Source organism: Triturus cristatus, chromosome 1_2 (genome assembly GCF_964204655.1).
Source record: "Triturus cristatus chromosome 1_2, aTriCri1.1, whole genome shotgun sequence".
In the NCBI taxonomy this organism is placed as follows: Eukaryota; Metazoa; Chordata; class Amphibia; order Caudata; family Salamandridae; genus Triturus; species Triturus cristatus.
Genome location: NC_140580.1, coordinates 566,063,169 through 566,090,980, shown reverse-complemented (window position 1 = coordinate 566,090,980; position 27,812 = coordinate 566,063,169).

Genomic DNA, 27,812 nt, shown 5'->3' with positions numbered 1-27,812 from the left:
TTACCGTACGCGCACGGTAAAAAATAGTAAAAAAAAAAAAATTATCCACATTCTCCCCACCCCGTGTGCAAATGGTGCCCGAAGGGCACCATTTGTGCATGGCTTATCATAGGTAGGAAGTTAACAAAGAATACATTTCACAAAGATGCGCAAAATATGTCCCCCATGTGCGCACGGTGCGCGAAGCGCATCGTGCGTACATGGCCCATCCCGCTTAACGTGGGCATGCGGTGCGCGCAGCGCACCGCGTGACCACTGTGCGTGCACGGCACTAAGTGCGTAAAGTGGGTGCGCGCACGGAACGAACTGCGTTAACTGGGCGCGCACGCCACGAATGGCGTAAAGTAACTTAGCATTTGTGCATGGCTTATCATAGGTAGGAAGTTAACAAAGAATACATTTCACAAAGATGCGCAAAATATGTCCCCCATGTGCGCACGGTGCGCGAAGCGCATCGTGCGTACATGGCCCATCCCGCTTAACGTGGGCACGCGGTACGCGCAGCGCACCGCGTGACCACTGTGCGTGCACGGCACTAACTGCGTAAAGTGGGCGCGCGGTGCGCGAAGCGCACCGTGCGCGCACGGAACGAACTACGTTAACTGGGCGCGCACGCCACGAATGGCGTAAAGTAACTTAGCATTTAAAAAACCTTGCAAATTCACTGAAAAAACCATAGGTTTCACACATGTTCTAGTTAGCTGGACATTTTACTGATAAAAAACCAATGAAATTCCCCCGTTATAGTTACTGCAGGCAACTATAACTCACGCGACCGCAATCTTCTGCTGATGACATATGTGTCTTTATGAAAAAAAAATATTTGTAATATATGTAAAGCTAAAATTTAATGGAAGAAGACATGGGCAAATAAGTGTCTAAATACAGTATTAGCATCAGCAGAAGATTGCGGTCGCGTGAGTTATAGTTGCCTGCAGTAACTATAACGGGGGAATTTCATTGGTTTTTTATCAGTAAAATGTCCAGCTAACTAGAACATGTGTGAAACCTATGGTTTTTTCAGTGAATATATATATATATACATATATATCTATATCTATCTATCTATCTCTCTCTCTCTCTATATATATATATATATTTTTTTATTTTTATTTATTCTTTTTTTATTATTACGTACTGGCAGTCACCAGTAGGTAATTATAGGTTGAACCTAGTTTCCATAGGAGAAGCGTTTTTTGACTTGCCTATAACTTTGCGCCACTTGACATGGTTCTGGGGTGCCCCAGGCACCCAGCCAGGACCAAAAAGCATTTGTTTAAAAAAAAAAACATTTTGCCTCAAAATTGTGAAAATTCATGAATTTGCTGCAAAAATAAAAAATAAAGAAACGCGGTCTCCCATGTGTCTTTCATTATTAGACCCTGGGTAAGCCAGGTCTCAGGGGCTTATTTATATATAGAATATGGGAAGGGGCGACCACGGCCCCCACTCCCATGGCCAATCTTGGTCCTGGGGTCCGCCACCTCCCAGGGGCAAGCCAGGTCTGTTTTGCTTTAAAGGGGGCCACACAGACCCCTTCCTGAGGCTTTAAAGATCCCTGGGGACCAACACCTTTCCAGGGCTTTATTAAAAGAATTGGTGGGGAGCCGCACGTATCCCCCTCCATTGCATTTAACGGCCCCAGGGACCACCCCCTCCCCAGGGATGCAAACTACATTTAGTGTGGGAAGTGGGCCGTGCAACCCCTCCCAGACCATTTACGGCCCTGGGGACCGCCTCCTGGGCAGTTCTCACTGTGTGAGTAGTTGTGTAAGTGGCTGCATGGGTGTATAAGTGGATGTGTGAATAGCTGTGTGGGTGACTGAGTGACTGTATTGGTGAGGGAGTGTGTGTGTCAATGGCTGTATCAGTGACTGAGTGGCTGTGTGAGTTGCTGTATGTATGGGTGAGTAGGTGTGTGAGTGACTGTATCGGTGAATAAGTGGGTGTATGGGTGAGTGAGTGGCTGTTTGTTTATGTGAGTTGATGTGTGAGTGGCTGTATTGGCAAGTGAGTGACTGTGTGAAGGGCTGTATGGGTGAGTGAGTGGATGTTTGAGTGCTTGTATGGATGTGTGAGTGAGTGTAAGTGAGTGTATGTGTGAAGGACTGTATGAGTGAGTGAGTGGATGTTTGAGTGCTTGTATGGATGTGTGAGTGAGTGTGTAAGTGGTTGTATGGGTAAGTGAGTGGCTGTGTGAGTGGTTCTGTGGATGATGTCATCAGTCCATGTCATGAGTGATGTAATATGTGAGGTCCTAAGCAGTGCATTGTGGGGGGTACATTATAGTTAGCTCAGGTAACTATAACTGCTGAATTTCACTAGTTTTGTATGAGTGACATTTGAGCCTAACTAAAACGTACCAGTAACCTTTGTTTTTTTTAGGTGAAAAATGGTATATATATATATATATATATATATATATATATATATATATATATATATATATATATATATATATATATATATATATACCTACTGGCGGTCGCCAGTAGGTAGTTATAGTTAGGACCTTGTTTCTATCCAAAAAGCATTTTTTCTTTTCCCAACAACTTTGGCGCCGGTTGACAAATCATCGTGAAATTTTCAAAACTAGTGGGGCGCTCCGGTCAGCTCCTGTCTTGAATGTTTCGGGGTGATTCGGCAAGCGGGGGCCGAGAAAAAAGGGGGGTCCCAAAATATGTTTTCTCCATGTTAATTTCCGTAGGAAACTTTAGACACGGCTACAACCCGAACTGCTGAACAGAATTACACCAAATTTGGCAAAAAGGTAGCCCTTGGTTCACAAAGAGACCTTCTTTTTAAATGGTGTAAATCCGTGCAGTAGTTCCTCAGAAATAAAAAAAAAAGGGGTCAAAAAATGAATTTCCCTTAGGAAACTTTAGACACGGCTACATCTTGAACTGCTGAATGGAATTACACCAAATTTCGCAAAAAGGTAGCCCTTGGTTCCGTAGTAGCTGAGAAAATCAAAAAATAAAAGTTTTGATATTTATATGCACGGTGGATCCGCGCACCCTCCCGATCACGAGCTTTATTCTAATTGGCTGTCAACATTCCAAACCAGGAAGTGTTGGCAGCCATCTTGTGCCTCGGTAACCGACGCACAAGAAAACAGGGAAACAAAGGTGTACAACAAGAAAAGGGGGCAGGTTAGAAACATCCTGACCCCTTAGGCCTGCTCAGGGGGTCCCACAAGGACCCGCTGGGCCAAAAATAGCATTTAAAAAAAAAAAGAAATCGGCAAAAGTCACGGAGGATCTGCAGATCCTGCCTCAAAAATATCCTGAAAGTCTCGGGGTGATTCGTCAAGCGGGGGCTGAGAAAAAAGGGGGATCCCAAAACGTGTTTTCCCCATGCAATTTTCCATAGGAACCGTTAATCGCATCTACAGCCCGAACTGCTGAACGGAATTACACCAAATTTGGCAAAAAAAGTAGCCCTTGCTTCACACTCGTGCCTTTTGCTTAAATGGTGTAAATCCGTTCAGTAGTTCCTGAGAAAATCAAAAGTAAAATCATAGATATATCTATGGGCGCGGTGGATCCGCGGACCCTGCCGAGCACGAGCTGGATGCTAATTGGCTGTCAACACTCCAAACCAGGAAGTGTTGGCAGCCATCTTGTGCCTCGGCAGAACTAGGACCCCCAGGGTCACCTAATTATTATTATTTTTTTTAAATCGGCAAAATCCACTCAGGGTGCGCGGATCTTGCCGATAAAAAAAATAAGAAGCGCGGTCTCCTGTGCTTCGATACTAATTAGCCCCCGGGAGGGCCAAGTCCTGGGGGCATTTGGAAAATAAAGTGTGGGGGGCCAATCCCCCCCACACTGCCCTGGGGAAACCTGCTCTCGCTTCAATGAAGCAAAGCAGATTGCCTTTCCACATGGGGAGCAGCATGTTAGCTGCTCCCCATGTGGAAAAGCAATGCCGGCTCCCGCAGGACGCGGGGAGCCGGCTGGTACTGTGGGGGAATTGGGGACCCCCCCACGGTACCCAGAGGAGCGGGCCAGCCCCGGGGAATGGGGTCCCCGGGGCTGCAAGTGGCCCGGGAGGGGGGCCACGCGGCCCGCCTCCCAAAAAGTAAACATTAAAAAAAAAAAATAGAATGGCCGGCCCTGGGGGATGGGGTTTCCGGGGCCATAAGTGGCCCGGGAGGGGGGCCACGTGGCCCCCCTCCCCAACAGTTTAAAAAAAAAAAAATTTTAGAAAGGAATAGGCCATGCCATGGGGGATGGGGTCACCGGGGCTGATTAAGGCCTCAGGAGGGGGGCCACGTGGCCCCCTTCCACATTTTTTAAAATTAAAAAAAAAATTAGGGGACAGACCCTGGGGGATGGGGTCCCCAGGGCCAAAAAAATAGAAAAAGAAGGGGTGCTACACAGCCTCCCCTTCTTAAAAAAATAAAATTAAAAAAAGACCGGCATCGCGCCGGAGGCCACGCCCCCTCCTTTCATCACGCTGCATACGCGCCCCCTGGCGCATTTGCAGAGGGGGAACAAATTCCCCTTGAATACTGGGGGTCCCTGGGGGCCAACTAGCCCACCAGGAACATCCAGGATGCGCCAGGGGGCCGCGTTGCAGAGAGGTGTTCTGAGGCCACGCCCCTTTTTACACCTCTCTGCAACGCAGCTCTGTGGCGCTTACTGGAGGTAGCTGGTGGGCTAGTTGCACCCCAGGGACACTCAGTATTCAAGGGGAGTTTTTCACCCAACTTAAAATGTGTCATGGGGCGCGTTTGCACAGTGGTGAAGGGAGGGGGCGGGGCCTGAGTTCAAATGTGTGCAAACACACCCTGTGGTTTAAGTTGGGGAATTAATTCCTTGTCAATCCTGAGGGTCCCTGGGGGCCAACTAGCCCACCAGGTACCGCCAGTAAGCACCACGGAGCTGCGTTGCAGAGTGTTGTAAAAAGGGGCGTGGCCTCTGAACCCTTTTCTGCAGCGCAGCCCCCTGGCGCATACTGGAGGTACCTGGTGGGCTAGTTGGCCCCCAGAGACCCTCAGGATTGAGGAGGAATTCATTCTCTTACTTAAAACACGCCACAGGGCGTGTTTGCAGACATGTCAGCTCAGGCCACGCCCCCTTCCTTCACCACTGTGCCAACTAGCCCCGTGGCGCGTTTTAAGTTGGGGAATTAATTCTCTTTCAATACTGAGGGTCCCTGAGGGCCAAATAGCCCAACAGGTATCTCCAGTATGCGCCAGGGAGCTGTGTTGTAGATAGGTGTTCAGAGGCCACGCCCCTTTTTACACCTCTCTGCAACGCAGCTCTGTGGCGCTTATTGGAGGTACCTAGTGGGCTAGTTTGACCCTATGGACCCTTAGGATTGAAGGGGAGTTTATCTCTCAACCTAGAACGGCCACAGGGCGCGTTTACACAGTGGCGAAGTGAGGGGACGGGGACTGAGGTGATGAGTGCAAGCACGCCCTGTGGCGCGTTTTAAGTTGGGGAAAAAATTCCCCTTCAATCCCGAGGGACCTTGGGGGCCAAGTAGCCCACCAGGTGCTTCCAGGAAGTGCCAATGCGCTGCGTTGCAGAGAGTTGGTGCAGGCCGTGCCCCTTTTTAAATCTCTCTGCTACGCAGCTCTGTGGCACTTACTGGATGTACCTAGTGGGCTAGTTGGACTATAGGGACCCTCAGGATTGAAGGGAAATTATTTCCCCAACTTAAAACACGCCACAGGGCTTGTTTGCATAGTGGGGAAGGGAGGGGATGTTTTAGGAAAGTGGCTCTATATATACTGGAACAAAGTAAAATCAGCCGAACTACGAATTTCGATTTACTCACCTGTTATCAGGAGAGACCTCAGTGCTGCATTTTTTAGCCCAGTACTGATCCTGAAAAGTAATTCTAACCGTACTTACCAGTAACTGAATTTCCTTCCATAGGCTAATATTGACTGGTTTCACTTGGAAATTCTTCTAAGTGTGGAGTTTTGGAATTTACAAATATTCACCTAAAATCATCCGACCAACGAATTCCGATTTACTCACCTGTTATCAGGAGAGAACCCAGTGCTGCATCTTTTAGCCCAGCACTGACCCTGAAAGTAATTTTAACCATACTTACCAGTAACTTGAATTTCCTTCCATAGGATATAATTGCCTGCTTTTTGCTAAAAAAGGTTCTGTGTTGATTTTTGAAACTTACAAATATTCCTCTAAAATCAGCCGAACTACGAATTCTGATTTACTCACCTGTTATCAGGAGAGACCATAGTGCTGCATCTTTGAGCCCAGTACTGATCCTGAAAAGTAATTCTAACCGTACTTACCAGTAACATGAATGTCCGTCCATAGGCTAACATTGACAGGTTTCACTTGGAAATTCTTCTAAGTGTGGAGTTTTGGAACTTTAAAATATTCACCTAAAATCATCCGACCAACGAATTCCGATTTACTCACCTGTTATCAGAAGAGAACCCAGTGCTGCATCTTTTAGCCCAGCACTGACCCTGAAAGTAATTCTAACCGTACTTACCAGTAACTTGTATTTCCTTCCATAGAAATCCATCCCCTGAGCCTGTAAATAGCTCTTTTTCCGGCACCCTGATCTACCGCCCCCCTGAGCCTGTAAAAGTGTTCCATAGGTCTCTTCCAGAAATCATAGCGGAAAGAATTTTATCTTCTGCCAACCACACGGTCCTAGGGGACCTTAATCTCCATTTCAATTCCCCCTCAGACCACATTGCTAAGGAGTTACTAGATGATCTGGAAGCTCTTCTATTGTCCCAACTGGTATCAGCCCCGACCCATGAAAAAGGCAATTTACTTGACCCTATATTTAGTAACTGCCTGGATCTAACTGTTGATCAACCCATCCCCCTTCCATGGTCAGACCATTTTTTGGTCCCGCTTACCTAGGTTACACACAAAACCCCCCAGTTACCTCCCCAAGTCACCACTAGGAGGAACTGGACAAAGCTCCCATTGGAGCCCTGGCTGCATAACCTGGACTCCACCCGCCCGCCACCCTGCCTAGACCCCAATGTGGCAAACGGCAACTATGTAGGTTGGATCACTCACTCGCTAGATTCGATCCTCCCGCTTCGCAGATCCTCCTCGAAGAGACTACAGAAATCAGCCCCCTGGTTCTCCGACTCTCTAAGAGAGCTAAAACGCCTTTGCAGGCAACGAGAGAGAGCCTGGCGTTTAGACTTTCTCCCAGATAAAAAGGCTTCCTACAAAGAGGCGATCAAAGCCTACAGAGAAGGGATCAGAACGGCCCAGGCAACCCACTACTCTGAGAAAATACTAGAAGCGAAATCAAAGCCTAAGGAAATTTTCCATATAATAAAGCAATGTACCAGTGCCAACACGGCACCCCCTCCTAACAAAACCCAGGACCAATGCAATGAGCTTGCGGATTTCTTTCACAATAAAGTTTTAAAAATTTACTCTACCTTCCCAACAGCAGCCACAACCCCAGATATGATTAATCCATTCCCCCCTAGACCGCCTCTTCACCCAGAACAGCCTTCCCTCGAGCACTTCCCTCCTTTGGACCTCGACACCTTAAGCAAAGTGGCACGACAAGTCAAATCGGGCTCTCCTTGTGATCCTGCTCCTCCAGAAGTCCTGATGCAGGCAAGCAAAGCCACCCTGCCTGTAATCCTGGAACTTCTAAACACGTCCATATCCGCATGCTCTGTCCCCACAGCCTGGAAGCAAGCCATGGTGCGGGCGCTGTTGAAGAAACCCAGCCTAGACCCAGATGACCACTCCAGCTACCGCCCCATCTCACTTCTCCCTTGGGCTAGCAAGGTGTTAGAGAAGTATATAAACGCGCAGCTGGTCCAGTTCCTAGAGGACCACTCTCTATTACACACATCCCAGACAGGCTTCAGACCGAAGCATGGCACGGAAACCGCCTTATTAGCGGTCACCGAAGAAACTCGAAGGGTACTGGACCAGGGAGGATCAGTGGCAGTGATCCTCCTTGATCTAAGTGCCGCCTTCGATACGGTCAGCTATACCACCTTGCTGGACCGTCTCTATGACATCGGAGTTTCAGGTGACGCATTAAGGTGGTTTGACTCCTTTCTGTCTGAGAGATCTTTTCAGATCTTCGACGGAGAGACAGTGTCCTCTAGCAAACCTCTGAGCTGCGGAGTACCGCAGGGCTCCTCCCTGAGCCCTGTATTGTTCAACGTGTACATGAGGCCGCTGGCGGGTGTTGTCGAACCGTACGGCATTAAAATCGTGTCGTACGCCGACGACACCCAGCTTGTGGTCTCGCTGGCCACTGAGAACAACAGGCAATCCCCGGCAGATCTGCTAAAATGCTTAGAGGACGTCAAGGGATGGATGACCAACTCCTCCCTAAAGCTAAACGGAGAAAAGATGGAGCTCATGCTCCTAGGCCCAGCCTCTCCTGTGCCTTTCACCTCCTTGTGGCCCTGTGCACTGGGCCCTCCCCCCACCCCTAAGGAGAGTGTTAAGAGCCTGGGAGTGTGGCTGGACAACAAACTCTCCTTCTCCACCCAGGCCACTAAACTGTCCGCCACTTGCTTTGGCCTACTCAGAATCCTGAGGAAGGTCCTCCCGCTACTTCCTCTAGAGGCCAAAAAGGTGGCGGTACAAGGTCTCATCCAGTCTCGCCTGGACTCGAACAATGCCCTATACGTGGGGGCACCTGAGATGACCCTCCGGAAACTGCAGATTGTACAAAACTGTGCAGCACGTACCCTGTTACAGATCCCGCGCACCCAGTCAGCCAGACCTGCTCTAAAAAGTCTCCACTGGTTACCAGTGAGGCAGAGAGTGGCTTTCAAGGCGCTGTGCATGGTGCACCGCGCCTTCTGGAAAACGGGCCCAGCCATTAACAACGACCTTGTCATCCCCTACCACCCTAACAGGAACCTTCGGTCGACGGAGGCTTTCCTTGCTGTTGTTCCCAGAGTGAAGTGAGCCAGGTCTGGGGGTAGGCTGTTCTCTTTGAATACCGCCAGGCTCTGGAATGCTCTCCCCCTCTCACTCCGGTCCAACCCAAACCTGCTCTCATTCCGGAAAAGCTTAAAGACACTACTGTTTGCCAAATCCTATGTTCCCTAACTCCTCTTCCCGTCACCTCTCTGCTTCAACTCAGCGCTTGGACGCCTACGGGCAGCAACCGCGCTCAACAAATATTTTTACAATTACAATTACAATTGTCTGGTTTTCACCAGAAAAGTTTCTAAGTGTCTATTTTCACAAACAACAAATATTTCTTAAAAATCGCCTGTATGACTTAAACGCATTCTTTCAACTGTTTACAGGAGATACACCAGTGCTGGATCCAGGATCCACCACTGAGTAAGAAAAAGTAACGATAATACTACTTACCTGCTAAGTGAATTCCCTCCCATAGGATAACATTGGTGATTCTATGTGAAAAAGTTTCTGTGTCAACTTTTAAAATACAATAATATTCCTTAAAAACCACTACTGTAACCAAAACTCTTTTACTCAACTGTTTACAGGAGATGTCCCAGGACTGAATCTAGGATCCAGTCCTGTGGTTAGAAAAGTAATCCATAAAGTAACTAATTGCAGTTTACTAGAAATTCCCATTGAGCTCAATGTTGCATTGTGTTTGAAATTGTGTTGCCCATTGCAACAACTGTAACTACTGTACTTAAAAGTCTATTGCCCATTTGCAAGGTATTTAAACTAAAGTAATTCATTCTGAGAAATTATATTTTGTAATGTAATGTATAATGTAATTATAAGGTAATTTAAAAAATAAAATATCTAAAAATAAATAGTTTAAAAAAATGTAGTAAATCAGTATAAAAAATAAATAAATATAACAATTAATACATTTAAAAATTGTCATTTACAAAACCTTTGAAATTCACTGAAAAAACCATAGGTTTCAGATATCTTATAGTTAGGAATTAGTATTTAAAAAACCTTAGAAATTCACTGAAAAAACGATAGGTTTTAGGGATGTTATAGTTAGCTGGACATTTCACTCGGACAAAACCATTGAAATTCCTCCGTTATAGTTAGTTGTACTAACTATAACTCGCGCGCCCGCAATCCACTGCTGATAATGTCACATATTACATAATTCATTACATGGTAAGTGACATCACTGATGACATCACTGGTGACATCTCAAATGACATCACTGATGACATCACTGATGACATCATCCACGTGACAATCTGATACATCTCAGCATACACTAGTATAACCTTTCAACACTCATTATAAAATATGGAGTACCATATTTGAAACCATTGACACACCAATACAAGTTTCTAAAAACCCACTCAGTGATTCCTACATCTACACACACATCTAAACACTTACCTATAGATTCACTCATACATGCTAACAAAGATCAATAGAACACTATTAAATATACTTATACACCTACATCGACATTCCACACCAGCACACATCCTATTCACTTATGCAGTCATCCTACTCACTTATGCAAACAATTGATCATACTTACATTTACTAAGTTAAACACTTATACAAACACCACTTTATTTATTCATATAGATAGTAACTCATACTTAGTGTGTTATAAAATCACTATTATAAGTATACAGTTTTCGATACAGTCACTCATACAATCACTGAGTCTTATGTATACTTATTTATATACAACAACTGTCACATACACTACCTTTTATATTTCTACTTTGTTGGACATGTATCATTGAGAAATATATTTACTCATCACCACACCCGTAAAGAGATTCACTCACTCCAACAACTGTTTCCACATGCAGTCTTAACCTCATATACCTACTAAATCAACTATTTACACATCTTTGGACAGTCACACACCTCCCACCAAAACCACACACACATTCACTATCCCATACAAATACTCACTTAACTAATTAATAACTAATAAAGACTTTCACATAGCTAGTAACCAACTTATGTAGTGGTTTACACAACAAGAGATAGAGTGATACAGATATTCATACAGTTTAACCACTATCCCATATATTTAGTGAGACAGTTTAAATTAGTCACTTAGACAGTCAATCACAGTGCTACTAAATCCTCCATCTAGACACTTATACATCCACTCAGTCTTCAATGCAGATGGGTATATACATAATACTTATTTAAATATTGAACTAAACCTCATTCACTGGATGATGTCATCAGTGATGTCATGAGTGATGTCATTTGAGATGTCATCAGTGATGTCATCAGTGATGTCACTGACCATGTCATGAATGATGTAATATGTGACATCATCAGCAGTGTATTGCGGGCGCGAGAGTTATAGTTAGTACAACTATAACGGAGGAATTTCAATGGTTTTGTACGAGTGAAATGTCCAGCTAACAATAACACCCCTAAAACCTGTGGTTTTTTCAGTGAATTTCTAAGGTTTTTTAAATGCTAATTCCTAACTATAACATGTCTGAAACCTATGGTTTTTTCAGTGAATATATATATATATAAGAGAACCCAAACAAAATCCTTGGGGAAACCGTTTCTGTGAGTGCTTGGTACATTCATTGGTGCCACGCGAGTGGATTCGTTAATCCGTGCGGTATCCGTCAGTGAGCGCGATATATGTGTATATATATATATATATATATATATATATATATATATATATATATATATATATATATATATATATATATATATTATCTACTGGCGGTCGCCAGTAGATAGTTATAGTTACAACCTAGTTTCCATAGGAAATCTCAAAATTCTATTTTGAATAACTTTGGCGCCGGTTGACGAATCCTCACGAAATTTGCAAAACTAATGGGGCCCTCCGCTCAGCTTCTACCCTGAAAGTCTCGGGGTGATTCGTCAAGCGGGGGCCGAGAAAAAGGGGGGGTCCCAAAACGCGTTTTCCCCATGCATTTTTCCATAGGACCTTTAGTCGCAGCTACAGCCCGAACGGCTGAACAGAATTACGTGAAATTTGGCAGAGAGGTAGCCATAAGGTCAAGGAAGTGCCTTTTGCAGGTCTGGTGTAAATCTGTTCAGTATTTCCTGAGAAAATAGCATTTAAAAGCATATCAATATCTATACGTGCGCACCGTGCGCGCACCGTGCGCGCACCCTGCCGTGCGCGAGCGCAATTCTGATTGGTTGTTAGATGTCGGTAAACATTCGAATCGGTCGAAACCAGGAAGTGTCGGCCACCATTTTGTCTCTCGCAGTCTGAGGAGGTGAAAAAAAAGGTGGAGAACGTGAAAAGGGGGCAGAGTGGACAGTTCCTGACCCCCTAGCCTTGGTCAGGGGGTCACAGAAGGACCCCCAAGGGAGAAAAAAAAAATATATATTTTTTTTTAATCGCGAGGTGCGTGCACCGCGCGCGCACGGCACGCACTGCGAACCGCGGGTGCTCGGTGCGCGAAGCGCACCGAGCGCCCACAGCGCGCGCACAGCGCGCGAAGCGCACTGTGCACGCACGGTGCGTACACCTCGCGATTTAAAAAAATAATAATAATTTCATGGTGCGCGCACAGTGAAAAACCTGAAAAATAAATAAATTAATAAATACATAACTTAGCATTTAAAAAAACGTACAAATTCACAGAAAAAAACATAGGTTTCACACACCTTATAGTTACAAATTAGCATTTAAAAAACCTTGCAAATTCACTTAAAAAACCATAGGTTTCACACATGTTATAGTTAGCTGGACATTTCACTCGTAAAAAACCAATGAAATTCCCCCGTTATAGTTAGTGCAGGCAACTATAACTCACGCGACCGCAATCCTCTGCTGATGACTTCAGATATTACATCACTGATGACATATGTGTCTTTATGAAAAATAAATATTTGTAATATATGTATAGCTAAAGATTAATGGAAGAAGACATGGGTAAATAAGTGTCTAAATGCAGTGATGTAATATCTGACGTCATCAGCAGAGGATTGCGGTCGCGTGAGCTATAGTTGCCTGCACTAACTATAACGGGGGAATTTCATTGGTTTTTTACGAGTGAAATGTCCAGCTAACTATAACATGTGTGAAACCTATGTTTTTTTAAGTGAATATATATATATATATATATAAATTCAAACCTTGTTTCGCGATATCCTCTGCCTCAAAAGGGTGGCGGGCTGCCGGCAAGAACGCGACCCTTAGTATTCCATCAATCAATCCTTTGCTCATAAAGATTGCGCCGAGCCCCAATTTGTTTGTAACAGCGTGCTTTATTCCATCAAGTTTGTGGCAAACAACTCCCGACGCGTTTCGAAACCCTCCGGTTTCTTGGTCACGGGTCGATACGATGTTGACACTCGTCACATGATATAGTACACAGTGTGTAAATGATATAAACAAAGGACTACATTGCTGCCTGGTTCACATAGCTAGCATGGGCGCCATCTTTAAATGATATAATGATACTGAATTTAGCAGTTAATTTACAGCGTATTGCTTAATTTGGCAGCATATTCAATTGGACTTTCAATGAATTATATAATAAAAATTCAATAATAGTGATTACAAGTGTAATATTTCAAATTGTCCATTGATTGCATGACATATATTATTTCCGATTACCTAATCGTAATTAAAATAGTCATATCAATTTAACCCAAGTGGGTGTACATGTAATGTGGTTTCTAATTTGTCAGCCCCAGTGGGCAAATCATTATCAAATGTAAATCAATTATTCAGTTCATTTATTACAAAACTTCAACAAATGGCTAACACTGCATCTTTCTCAACCTCTGGCAAAAGCTTTGTCTCCTATAGAAAAATAAATCATATATGTACATCAATAAAATGGTATATACCAAAATTTTAAAAGACATCATAAACATCATATCACAGGAGGCAACGTGACATCATCATAATTCTATTTACATAGCAGTTCAAAGGTGGCCAGAAAAAAGTTTCAACCAAGGTGGACTGACAGTTCCTCATCTTTATTGATGCCCACCGGATGCACAGTTTCATATTTTATAATCAATCTGGATTCTAATCTGCGCAAATCTTGAATTCTATTTCCTCCCCATTCGGAGATAGGAATTCTATCGAGGGCACAATATCTTAATAGACTAGTGTCTTTGTTATGGCATTCCTTAAAATGCCGCGCAATAGGATACTGTTTGTCTTCATTTGATATTGCTCGCATATGTTCTAAAATGCGTAATTTAACCTGGTTGATAGTGCTGCCAATATACACCCATTCACAAGGGCATATTAAGGCATAGATACAAAAATCAGATTTGCAGCTTAGGTGTTTGATAATGACAAATGGTTTTAAAGATTTTGATAGTACTATCTGTTTACAGTTAGAACTATTCCTACAAGCTTTGCAGGAAGCACATCTATAGAACCCCTGAATTTTAAGATGGGGATCCTTCTTGGATGTTAGCATACTTTTACATAAAAGATTCTTCAATGCTGGACATCGTCGGAATGTAATGCTGGGATAACTTTCAATACATTTCTCAAAAGTGCTATCAACGCTCAGTACATTCCAGAATTTGTTTAGACATTTTCTAACGTCGTTTGCTTGGTTACTGAAGGTAGTGATAAATCTTATTGGTTCTGTGTCAGTATCTGTTATATCTTTTCTAACTAACAGATCTTCTCTTTTTATTTTTCTGACTTTTTCACATGCTTTTCTAATGACCTTTTGTGAGTAGCCCCTCTCCTCAAATCTACTCTTCATGACGTTCATTTCTTCTGCAAAGGCCATTTCTGAACTGCAGTTATGTCTGGCCCGTAATAGTTCCCCGTAGGGGATACTATTGATCAGATTTGGAGGGTGACAACTTGAGGCATGTAAAATGCTATTCCCAGCTGTGTTTTTGCGGAATAGTTTACTCTCCAAGTGGTTCCCATTCACTTCAACTAACACATCTAAAAACTCTATAGATTTTTTGTCTATTGTATAGGTAAATTTCAAATTCAGACTGTTATCATTGAGTGAATCCACAAACTTCATTGCCTCTGTTTGATCTCCTTTCCAAATACAGAAGATGTCATCAATATATCGGGCCCAGAGGACGACCTGGTCATTAAAGGCATTGATGTTTTCCGCCACCTGCTCCTCCCACCAGCCAAGGTACAAGCCCGCATAGCTGGGGGCGAAGCAGGTCCCTATTGCCGTCCCCTGGGCCTGACAGTATATCACGTGATCAAATATGAAAAAGTTATTTTTAAGACATGCTGACATCATATTCAACAGCATTTCAGTATGCATCAAAAAACACACAGATCTATCTTTCAGGTAATGCCTGCAGGCCTCAAGGCCTAACTCATGTGGTATGCAGGTATATAAGCTATTAACATCCAGTGTGAGTAACATCATATCCTGTTCCCAACAGACACCTTCAATTAATTTCAAAAAGTGTCCACTGTCTTTTACATAAGATGGTAATGCTTGTACATACGGTCTCAGAAAATGGTCAATGTACTTCGAAGTACTTTCAAACATACTACACATTGAAGAAACAATAAAGCAAGCTGTTACAAACAAATTGGGGCTCTGCGCAATCTTTATGAGCAAAGGATTGATTGATGGAATATATATATATATATATATATTTCACAACAGTTGATTCCAAACCGGAAAAGAATCCACACGAGCCCACTCGATCATCAAAAGCAGCTTTATTCTTCACAGGGCAGAAGAGGACGACGCGTTTCGACCACGTCCGTGGTCTTGGTCACATGACCATAGTCTCCATTTGCACCAGTTAAATAGGGTAAGTGCACTTTTTTTATAAGCATAGACATAAAAGAAATACATAGCAAATTTGAATAATTGCAAATTTAACGGAATTACAATTCCAGAGAAGTAAAGAACATAATTTAACAATACAATTTAATTCATTGTATGATTGTGACAGTGACCATGTGGTGAGTATGCAAAGGTGTAGTTTTGTGTGTATTTTGTATGTCATAGAGGACTAGTGCCTGTTGTTTCAACTATGTGCCCAAATGTGGTGTAGTTTCAACATCGTGTGATGGAGACTTGTTCTCACAACAATAAGGCGAAAAAGGTGATGGAGGGTCTAGTGCCCTTTGGACATCTTATCCAAATGGTGACTTGGAGTCGGGAGAACTCCGGTGCTCGTAATTCTATCACTGGTGTGAGATACAGGTGAATTCATAATGATGTTCCTGTATAGAATCAAAGAGACAATTTGAATTAATGCCATAGTTCAACAAAACCATAGTTTTAGGACAAAGCTATATTTCACATTCACTGGTCACATAAAATTGCATAGATGCTGTACATTCAATAAATTATGATCAGAAAAACAAAAGTGCACATGTTCATAGGGAGGGGGGGGTTTTTTAGGGGGGAGGGAGATATGGGCAGGGCATGAGTAGCCCACCAAGGTCTAACTATTTCAGTATCAATTGGTGTCTCATTGTAGGTGGGAATAAAGTTCCTCGTCCTGATTAAGGCCATCCGGGAATTTGGTGCCTGCCAGGAGGATGAAACGTGATTCGAGTTTGCGTAAAGAGGCAATGCGGTTCCCACCTCGAGCATTGGGTTTGACTGTATCCAATCCAAAAAATTTGGCTTTGGTCCAGTCCGCCCCATGTTCCTTCAAGAAATGTCTAGCCGTACTGTAAGTTTGGTCGCAATTCGTGATTGCTCGCCAGTGTTCTAGGATACGTTTTTTGATCGGAAAGGTGGTTGATCCGATATACCATAGCTGGCAAGGGCATATTATTGCATATACCACGAAGTCAGTATTACATGTAATGAGTTTTGGTATTTTCCAGAGAGTTTTCGTTCTTTTTAGTGTGACTTCTGATACATTGTTGCTGTTTCTACAAGCCTTACAATTCCCACATTTCCGGAAACCCTTCATTTGCTGAAGCCAGCTAGTTTCTTTTGTTTGTAGATGGCTATGTACCAGCATGTCTCTGAGAGATGGACTTCTCATGTATGTAATAGATGGGCTAGCCCCTATTTCATTTCTCAGAATTGGGTCCTGTCTAAGGATGTCCCATCTATTTTTGAGGATACTCCGCATCTGATTGGATTGACTGCAAAATTTCGTTATGAATCTTACTGTTTTTTTGGGAGTGTTCTGAGTGATGACAGTCTGCTTGGTTTTGTTGAGAATTTCCTCCCTTGATTGACTGTCCACTCTTTTTTCGGCCTGCAGTATCGCTTTTCTGGGGTACCCTCTTTCCTTGAATCTCATTTTCATTTCATGCTTCGTTTTTTCATATGTTGGGTTGGTACTGCAATTGCGCTTAGCTCTTAGAAACTCACTATAGGGGATTCCCCACCTGAAACTCGGTGGATGCGCACTGGCAGCATGCAGGATTGAATTTCCTGCTGTTTTTTTCCTGAAAAGATTAGTGCTGATTCTGCCATTGTCATTACTGAGTTTCAGATCGAGGAAATCGACACATTCTTGGCTGTAGTGTTTGGTAAATCTAAGGTTGACATCGTTCTGGTTAAGACAATTAATAAACAGATTGAGTTCCGCCTCTGTTCCTTCCCACACAAAAAAGATGTCGTCTATGTATCTGAGCCATTTTGATACACAGAGAGTCCAATGTTCAGTTTGTTCGTTCCAGAGCACCTGCTTCTCCCACCAGCCGACCATCAGATTGGCATAGCTGGGAGCGAAGCAGGTGCCCATGGAAGTGCCTTGCAGTTGTTTGTAGAATTCTTTTTCAAACATGACAACGTTCTCCTTTAGACAGATGTTAATCATGTCCAAAAGCATGAGGGTGTGTTCTAGCAGTTCTATTCTGCGTTTTTTGAGAAAACATTTACAGGCTTTCACACCATCATCATGTCTGATGCTGGTGTATAATGCCTCTACGTCTAGACAAACCATCCAATGATTTGTTCCTAGTTTGACATCCTTGATTTTGAGTAGGAAGTCAGTGGTATCTCTAAGATAGGATGAGAGATCTTTGACAAAGGGAAAAAGGAAATGATCTACATACGTGCTCGTGTTTTCAAGCAGACTGTTTTTTGATGAGACGATAGGTCTCCCTGGAGGTTCGATCATGTCTTTATGTACCTTCGGAAGAAGGTAAAGTGTCGGAGTTGTGGGGGTATTGTTTGTGAGGAAATTTCTCTCGTCCCATGAAAGTAGGCCTTTATCATGCCAAGTTTGAATTTTGTCATGATAAGTTCTTTTTAGGTCACTGGTGTATTTCCTGTCTACTTTACAATAGCATGTGGGGTTATTCAACTGGCGCATTGCCTCTTTGGTATACATCGATCTTGTCATAATGACAACATTGCCTCCCTTGTCGGAGGGTTTGATCACTATTTCCTGATCTTTTTGTAGAGTGTTAACCACCCCCCACTGGTTCTGAGTTAGATTGTTATTCTGTGGATTTCCCTTTTTGAGAAGATCAAGGAAATCTTGTGCCACTAGGTCACTAAAAACATCAATGATATCTTTAGCCAATGTTGGAATGTACTTAGATTTGGCTTTGAATGCTGTACTAGTGGTCTCCGCAGTGTCTAAATCAAGGGTAGTGATAATCTGGGATATCTGTGAACATTGAAGGGGGTCAACAATCCTATCAATGCCCACCGAAGATTCTATTTCCCCCAGGGTGGTTATGGCATGTAATGTAGGTATATCACCAATCGATAAACCCTCATTGTCAGTAGTTGGTACTCTTACAGTTGTTTCGGTCTTTTTGTTAGCATGCATTTTACATAGTTTCAACTTCCTTTCAAATTTATATAAGTCAACACGTGCCTGTGCATAGTCAAAACGCATTTCTGGACAAAAGGATAGGCCTAGTTCTAATACATTGATTTCATCTTTGTTAAGTACTTTTTTAGTTAAGTTCATTACCGTCATTTTTGATGTATTGTCCTCCATTATAGTGTTGGTGTCTTCTGGCCTCTTGTTCCCATTCCAGTTGTCCTTGAGTTTCTTGCGTCTGATGTTTCTCTTGTGGTTTTGTCTGCGTTTTCTTGCTTTTTTCTTCTCGGTCTCCCACGGTTCGATTGTTCCTTTGCTTTCTGTAGAATCTGTAACTCCTTGGAAAAAACCTGTTGGTCGGTACTTGTTGAGGCGATACTGCTCGAGGATTCAAGATCTGAGCTGAGATCAGTCGTTGATCCTTCCCTGCTTGACTCGAGGAGACTCAGTGTTTGATCTTTTGCAAAGTTTGTTCTTATTTTATCAAATTTCTTCGCGAAAGTTAATATTCGTCCGGACGTATAGTCTCTTTCATCTCGTGTGAACTTTCGTTGTTTTCTTGCTATAACGTCCTTCTCGAAGTTTTTCATGCGCTCATCGACTGTTTTGATCATTTCATCAACTTCCTGTTGATTACTTTCTTTTTTGAAATCCTCCATCAGATCCTGGATTTGTTTAAGCAAGTCTTTATGTTCATCCCAGGCATTCATGATCAGTATCTCTATCATTCTCTTCGAGCAGGCTGTTGTGTTATCAACCCAGTCCTTTAATACCTGTGGTTTGGGTATTGACAGCGTGGGGGTGATAAAGATCCGCAGTCCCCGGGGAATACGATTAACATCCACATAATTCTGTAAGGCAGTTGCTTCCCACCATCTACTGATCTCTTTCCGTCTTAGACGCTCCAAAATATTAATTTTTTGTTTCAGGTTGGTTTGTATAGTGTCCGTTTTGGCATTAACTGTTTGTGTACTGGACTGAGTTTTGCTGAAAATCGCCTTGGCGGATTCCTCACGCCCCTTCATAAACTCGTCTGCCATGATTCTGATGAAAATAACAAGAAAAGTGCCTTGTTTGCACTCTGCTATTATATATATATATATAGATATATATATCCAAACAGTATTGTGTTCACAAGTCCAGGAAACAATATGACAAAGCGACAAAGCCACAAATTAATGCTTTAGCATGATTTTATAATCTCTGCCAAGTCACTCTACGAGTTTCGGAGCGTCCAGCTCCTTGCTCACGAGTATATATATATATATATATATATATATATATATATATATATATATTATCTAGATAGTTATAGTTAGGACCGTGTTTCCATAGGAAATCTCAAAATTTTGAATAACTTTGGCGCCGGTTGACGAATCCTCGCGAAATTTTCAAAACTAGTGGGGCGCTCCGCTCAGCTCCTACCCTGAAAGTCTCGGGGGGATTCGTCAAGCGGGGGCCAAGAAAAAAGGGGGGTCCCAAAACACGTTTTCCCCATGCATTTTCCCATAGGACCTTTAGTCGAAGGTACAGCCCGAACGGCTGAACAGAATTACTTGAAATTTGGCAAAGAGGTAGTCCTCAGGTCAGGGATGTGCCTTTTGCATATATGGAGTCAATCTGTTCAGTAGTTCCTGAGAAAATTGCAGTTAAAGTACATAAATATCTATAGCCGCGCACCGTGCGCGCACCCTAACGTGCGCAAGCGTAATTCTGATTGGTGGTTACATGTCAGTCAACGTTCGAATCGGTCGAAATCAGGAAGTGTCGGCCGCCATTTTGTTTGTTTTGAGTGCGAGAGTGAAAAAGGAAGGTGGCGAACGTGAAAAGGGGGCAGGGTAGAGAGTTCCTGACCCCCTAGCCTTTGTCAGGGGGTCCCTGAAGGACCCCGAAGGCAAAAAAACACATTTTAATATTTATTTATTTTTAAATCGCGGGGTGCGCGCACGGTGAAAAACCCCCCAAAAAAATGTAATACGTAGTTTATTGTAAAATAAATATATTAAAAATATAATAATAAATACATAACTTAGCATTTAAAAACCATACAAATGCACTGAAAAAACCATAGGTTTCACACACGTTATAGTTAGGAATTAGCATTTAAAAAACCTTGCAAATTCACTTAAAAAAACATAGGTTTCACACATGTTATAGTTAGGTGGACATTTCACTCGTAAAAAACCAATGATATTCCCCTGTTATAGTTAGTTCAGATAACTATAACTTGCGCGACCGCCACTCTATCAAAAGGATGATGTCATCAGTGATGTCATGAGTGATGCCACTGACCATATCATGAGTGATGTAATATGTGACGTCATCAGCAGTGGATTGCGGTCGCGCGAGTTATAGTTATCTGAACTAACTATAACGGGGGAATTTCATTGGTTTTTTATGAGTGAAATGTCCACCTAACTATAACATGTGTGAAATCTATGGTTTTTTAAAGTGAATTTGCAAGGTTTTTTAAATGCTAATTCCTAACTATAACGTGTGTGAAACCTATGGTTTTTCAGTGAATATATATATATATATGTATATTATCTACTGGCGGTCGCCAGTAGATAGTTATAGTTAGGACCCTGTTTCCATAGGAAATCCGCAACATTCTATTTGGAATAACTTTGGCGCCGGTCGATGAATCCTCGCGAAATTTTCAAAATAGGTGGGGCGCTACGCTCCGCTCCTACCCTGAAAGTCTCGGGAGGATTCGTCAAGCGGGGGCTGAGAAAAAAGGGGGGTCCCAAAACGCGTTTTTCCCATGCATTTTTCCATAGGACCTTTAGACACAGCTACAGCCCGAACGGCTGAACAGAGTTACTTGAAATTTGGCAGAGAGGTAGTCCTCAGGTCAAGGAAGTGCCTTTTGTAGGTCTGGTGTAAATCTGTTCAGTAGTTCCTGAGAAAATAGCATTTAAATCAATATATATATGTGGGCGGAGCCTAACCACACATCTCATCCTGAGATCTGATTGGCTGTAAGCACTTCATCCAAGAAGTGTTGGCAGCCATCTTGGGACCAATATACATGATAGCACCTCATTAAAAAGCATTGCAGTTAATAGAAGGTTTTAAGACTTTAGTTACATTATAAATCATTTGTTGATGGTACCATACTCATTTTAGGAATTGTGGTATGTTCTAAGGTGATTTCACCATGTGAAAAAGCCTTCTGCTGGTATATCATGATTGAGAGAAAAATATTTTCTCATGCTTTTACCACAGAGGTTTGGAAGGTGATCTATAAGCTAAACTGAGAGCTTATTTTCTGTAAATTCACATTATCTTTCTCAGTCATGTGAGAATGAAGTCTGACATTCTCAGTAAAACATGTACATCCAACAAGGGCAGAGACTGTCAGTTGATTCCTTTGTGTTCTACTGCAGCTTTCCAGAGTGTTCCAAAGAACTACTAGAGCGCTAACCGTCCTACTTATGATAAATGTATGGCACACCTGAAGCCATCTTGCTTGGATTAAAGTGGTAACTCTTAAAACATTTAATTTAAAAAGGAACAAAATGAGGGGGTTCATTTTTCCATAAAAAGTATGATTAGTGCTGCAGAAAGAAAAATTAGGGCACATTTTGAGTGACTTCTCAAATCCTCTTCTATTTCATTAAAAAATTCTGACATGCAGACTGAAACATGCACTTTCAATACCAGCAGCAGTTTTCCCTGGTGAGCAGTAGCTTTACTACAGTGATCTAATGAGCAAAAAGAGTGCTAACATTCTGATTTTATGGCAAATGTGTGACACATTTGAATGCCTTCTTGATGGAATCAAAGTAAAAAACTGAAAGTATTTCCTACTGAGGAGACTGCAGTAAATGAGGAAATTAGGAAACTTCATAACAAATAAGTCTCCCAAGATGGCCACCAGAGACAAAAGAGCCCAAATGTAGCCCAAATATCACCCAGATGTAGCCCAAGTATAGCCCAATGACAGAATGTCCAAGAATGTTCTTAAAAACAACTAGAGCACTTACTGTCTTCATTATGACAAAAGTATGGCACACCTGAAACCATCTTGATTGGAATAAACTGGTAACACTTAAAACATTTAATTTAAAAAGGAACACAATGAGGGGGTTCATTTTGCCATAGAAATTATGATTAATGCTGAAGAAAGAAAATGAGGGCACATTTTGAGTGACTTCTCAAATCCTCTTCTATTTCATTAAAAAATTCTGACATGCAGACTGAAACATGCACTTTTAATACCAGGAGCAGACTTCCATGGTGAACAGTAGTTTTACTACAGTGATCTAATGAGCAACTAGAGTGCTAACATTCAGAATTTATGGCAAATGTGTGACATATCTGAATACCTTCATGATGGAATCAAAGTAAAAAACTGAAAGCATTTCCGACTGAGGAGACTGCAGTACATGAGGAAATTAGGAAACTTCATAACAAATAAATCTCCCAAGATGGCCACCGGAGACAAAAGAGCCCAAATGTAGCCCAAAATCACCCAGATATAGCCCAAATATAGCCCAATGACAGAAGTGTGCAAAACACTTATTATTTTGTGTTTTTGCAGTGTTATATAGTGCAGACTTGTCAGGTATTGGAGTGCTTTACATGAGCATTGGTTACATCACACAAGAACAAATTCATTTTGGTTGTAGACATGGGGAGACTAAGTGATTTGACCAGAATCACAGAATGTCGAGCTGAAGCAGAAACTTCAACCTGGTTCCCCAGTTGCAAAGTCTGCAGTTCTGGAAGTAACACCACATCCTCTCCCCTAAGTGCAACATTTAATCAAGTTGTCAACTAGATAAAAAAACATAAAGATAACAAATAATTTAAAAGTGCTTTGTCGCTATTTGAAAACTCAGAAAATATGTCCTTATTTTAGTCTTTTAGAGCACTAACCATAATTTTGATGCCAATAAGACCCTCTCATATATGTAATTTCTAAAGGAATGCTCTAGGTATTACAGTTTTGATTACATCAAGATGATGTCAGGCGTTCCACACTTTTTTAATAAATATAGAATGTTAGCAATCTAGTTGTTCATTAGGATACTGTTGAGAGGCAGAGGCCAGGGGCACGGACTCTGAAAATTGAAGCCAGGTAGGAGGGTGCAAAGGCAACAATTTAACCACACTGAGCAGGCAGGAAGGGCCGTGGAAGCACAACAGACTATGGAGGGCAGTGGAAAGGGGGGCAGGGGCAACAAACCAACAATACAGGACTTGCAAGAGAGGCTGTTGGAGGGAAGATCTATTACGGGTCAAGGAAGCTAGGGGCGGTCCCCAGAGCCCCGGGAGCCACCACAGAACTGAGCAGGAGAGTGAGTCAGGGACAAAAGGGGCACCTTAATTTGAGCCGGGGTGCCTAGGAACGCTTGCTCCAAAAATGAAGAAAACAGACATATGAGACATGGAATTGGAGGCAGAATACAATGGCAGTTTAATGAGAAGATGCAACTTCAAAGAAACCGCAGAATAGAGACATAAAGTACAAAATACAGAATCCAGATAATCATACAGCTGTCATGATATTCTCTGTATCTCAATTAATGGACTGACAGAGAGAGAGAGAAAACACATCTATAAATGCATCATGAGAAACAAGTTACACCAAGGAAAATGTTACCTAGGAACACTCACATTTACTCTTAGAGCAAGCATTCCTGCAATTACAATACAACATCTTTTAAATGCAAAAGTAAAGAGAACAATGGTTAAACATAACATGACATTTCATATAGGTAAAATAGAATAAGATACTTCAAGCAAAGCAGAGCAAGACATTTTAAGCAAAGGAAGACAAGAGCTCCCAGTTCTTGGGGAAAACCTGCACAGCCTGTTAACCTACATACAGACGGCGAGGTTGTCCGTTGATATCTGTGGGTGCTCCCTTTTTATATCATTTTGTGGGCTCCTTTGCACGCTACATCTACCTACGTATGCTACCCAAAAGCTTCGTCTGCAGATTTTACCAGACATTTCGTCATTTACCCACTTAGGTGCCAATTCCGATCCGGTAAAAAAATTCCCCGTCCGACTCGTATCCGGATTATTTTCCGTCCGAATCGTCAAAGTAGCGTACAAACTGCCAAGTACGATTCGAACGGAAAAAAGTCCATACGAATCGCATTGGGAAGATTTCCCCACACGTCCTCGGGTCGGGAAAAGTCACCGACACGTCCCCGGGCGAGAAACCCACCGTGCGGAAAAATAAAGTCCGACTGCGCAAGTACGATCCCTCCCGTCCTCCCCATTTCACAACCGTACGCAAAAAACACCGTCCGAACCGAACTCCCATAGCAACCATGGAGACATGTGCCCGCATACGCGCCGAACACCCCACCACCCCCCGCCCGCGTATGTACGCCCCGAACCCCCACCCGTGTATGTACGCACCAAACACCCACCCGTGTATGTACGCCCCCGAACCCCCCCCCAGCCGTGTATGTACGCACCGAACCACCAGCCGTGTATGTACGCACCAAACACCCACCCGTGTATGTACGCCCCCGAACCCCCCCCCAGCCGTGTATGTACGCACCGAACCACCAGCCGTGTATGTACGCACCAAACCCCCACATACGGGTGGGGGTTCGGTCCGTACATACACGGCTGGGGGTTCGGGGCGTACATACTCTGCTGGGGTGGGGGTTCGGTGCGTACATACACGGGTGGTGGTTCGGTGCGTACATACACGGCTGGGGTGGGGGTTTGGTGCGTACATACACGGCTGGTGTGGTGGTTTGGTGCGTACATACACGGGTGGGCGTTTGGTGCGTACATACACGGGTGGTGGTTTGGTGCGTACATACACGGCTGGGGTGGTGGTTTGGTGCGTACATACACGGGTGGGGGTTTGGTGCGTACATACACGGCTGGGGTGGGTGTTAGGTGCGTACATACACGGGTGGTGGTTTGGTGCGTACATACACGGCTGGGGTGGTGGTTTGGTGCGTACATACACGGGTGGGGGTTTGGTGCGTACATACACGGCTGGGGTGGGTGTTAGGTGCGTACATACACGGGTGGGGGTTTGGTGCGTACATACACGGGTGGTGGTTTGGTGCGTACATACACGGCTGGGGTGGTGGTTTGGTGCGTACATACACGGGTGGGGGTTTGGTGCGTACATACACGGCTGGGGTGGGTGTTAGGTGCGTACATACACGGGTGGGGGTTTGGTGCGTACATACACGGCTGGTGGTTCGGTGCGTACATACACGGCTGGGGGGGGGTTCGGTGCGTACATACACGGGTGGTGGTTCGGTGCGTACATACACGGCTGGGGGTTCGGTGCGTACATACACGGCTGGGGGGGGGTTCGGTGCGTACATACACGGGTGGTGGTTCGGTGCGTACATACACGGGTGGTGGTTCGGTGCGTACATACACGGCTGGGGGTTCGGGGCGTACATACCAGGGTGGGGTGGGGGTTCGGGGCGTACATGCACGGGTGGCGCTTGGGTGCGTACATACACGGGTGGGGGTTCGGGGCGTACATACCAGGGTGGGGTGGGGGTTCGGGGCGTACATACACGGGTGGGGGTTCGGGGCGTACATACACGAGTGGGGGTTCGGGGCGTACATGCACGGGTGGGGGTACGGGCCGTACTTCCACGGGTGGGGGTACGGTCCGTACATACCCCTGCCCACGCTCTGCGTGCCTGGGTACGGGCCGTACCCATGCCTTTGGTGTGTGGGTACGGTGCGTCCCACCATTGTTGCGGGCCGTGGGGTCCGCACCGTACACAGGCCTTGGGGGCGTGGCTACGGGTCGTACCACGCGTACCCCTACATGACCCCAGCAATGCTGGTACGAGCTGTACCAAGGCCTTTCTGACGTGGGTACGGGCCGTACCGCTATTGTTGGAGTGACGTAGGGGGACGCGTGGTACGTTCCGTACCCACGCTCTTGCGGCCTGGGTAGGGTACGTACCGGTTCGCGTGACCATCCACTTCCGTTGTGGCGGACGCTTGCGTTGCTGGCCTTGCCCCCACCCCCTGGAAGTGACCAGGCCCTGATGGTCAGGTATGTCCAGGCCATGTGTGATTTGGTACCATGTGTTGGTGTTGTGTGTCCTGCCCCTGCCCCCCCCTTTGCCCCTGGTTGTTGTGCTGACCTTCTGCGGCGTCTGCGTCGGTTCCTGTACGCCAGGTGGACTGCTAGGAGGGCAGGGATGGCACGTAGGTTCGGGTCCATGTCTGTTCGTCGCGTCCAGCTGCTCCTTGCGTGTGTCGTCCTGATTTCCCGGCAGTTTTTGGCAGCCGGTAAATATTTTCCGTGCGGGATGACGTCGGTTCGAATCGTACTTCCTGGTTCGTGAAACGTAGGCTGGATGCGTACCGACGTCACGTCGGCTCCTTTCAGGATCGGAATTGTGTTTAGTTTCTGTTCGGTCGGTGTTTTGTTCGAATCGTACGGAAATGGTGTTTCCGTATGAATCGTACTTGCATTTTCGGATGGATTTCGCACCGGGTACGAGTCGGACGGAGAAAAGGCTCCGTCCGACGGTTCGTACCCGGTTTTTACCGGATCGGAATTGGCACCCTAATGCTGACAATGGACTGGGTGAAAAGGTCAGTCTCTCAGGCCAATCGCTTATCGTAAGTTCCATAGAGCAAGCAGAAAATAATGGGTATTGTACAGGAATTCAATATATTCATGTATAAAATCTCCTCAGTTCTCCTAACTTGATGCTCTGCGGTTGCCACTTCCTTAAAAGCGGGAAACCTGCCCAGGAAGCAAGTACCAGTCCAGGATGCAGCCTACTGTATGTCGACAGCTTCAGGGGGATGTTGAACTTTGATACCGAGCACGGAGCACTCGGGTAGGGTGGGGGCTACTAGTTTGGAGCAGAAGGCCTCGCAGACCTGCCTTCAGACTGCTATACACTAAAATTGCAGAGCTATGGTCAATTTAACAAAGAGGCCTACATATTGAACAGAAGGGCCTACACAGGGGTTTTATGCTGGCTGAGTGGTAAGGATGTCTCAGGATAATTATATAGCAACACAGGACCCGCTGGTCAATTTAATACGGCCTACAAATGCGGCTGGCAGGGCAAGGACAAGGGTCTCATACTTCAGGTGTGGACAGAACGGGCCAGGGGCCCCCTGTGATACAAAATCTACCCTCCTTCAAGGCTGTGGCAATGTAATAGACCATTGTGGGCAGAAGGAAGAGGCAATGGTAGTACAACCATACATGCCAACAGACCCGAT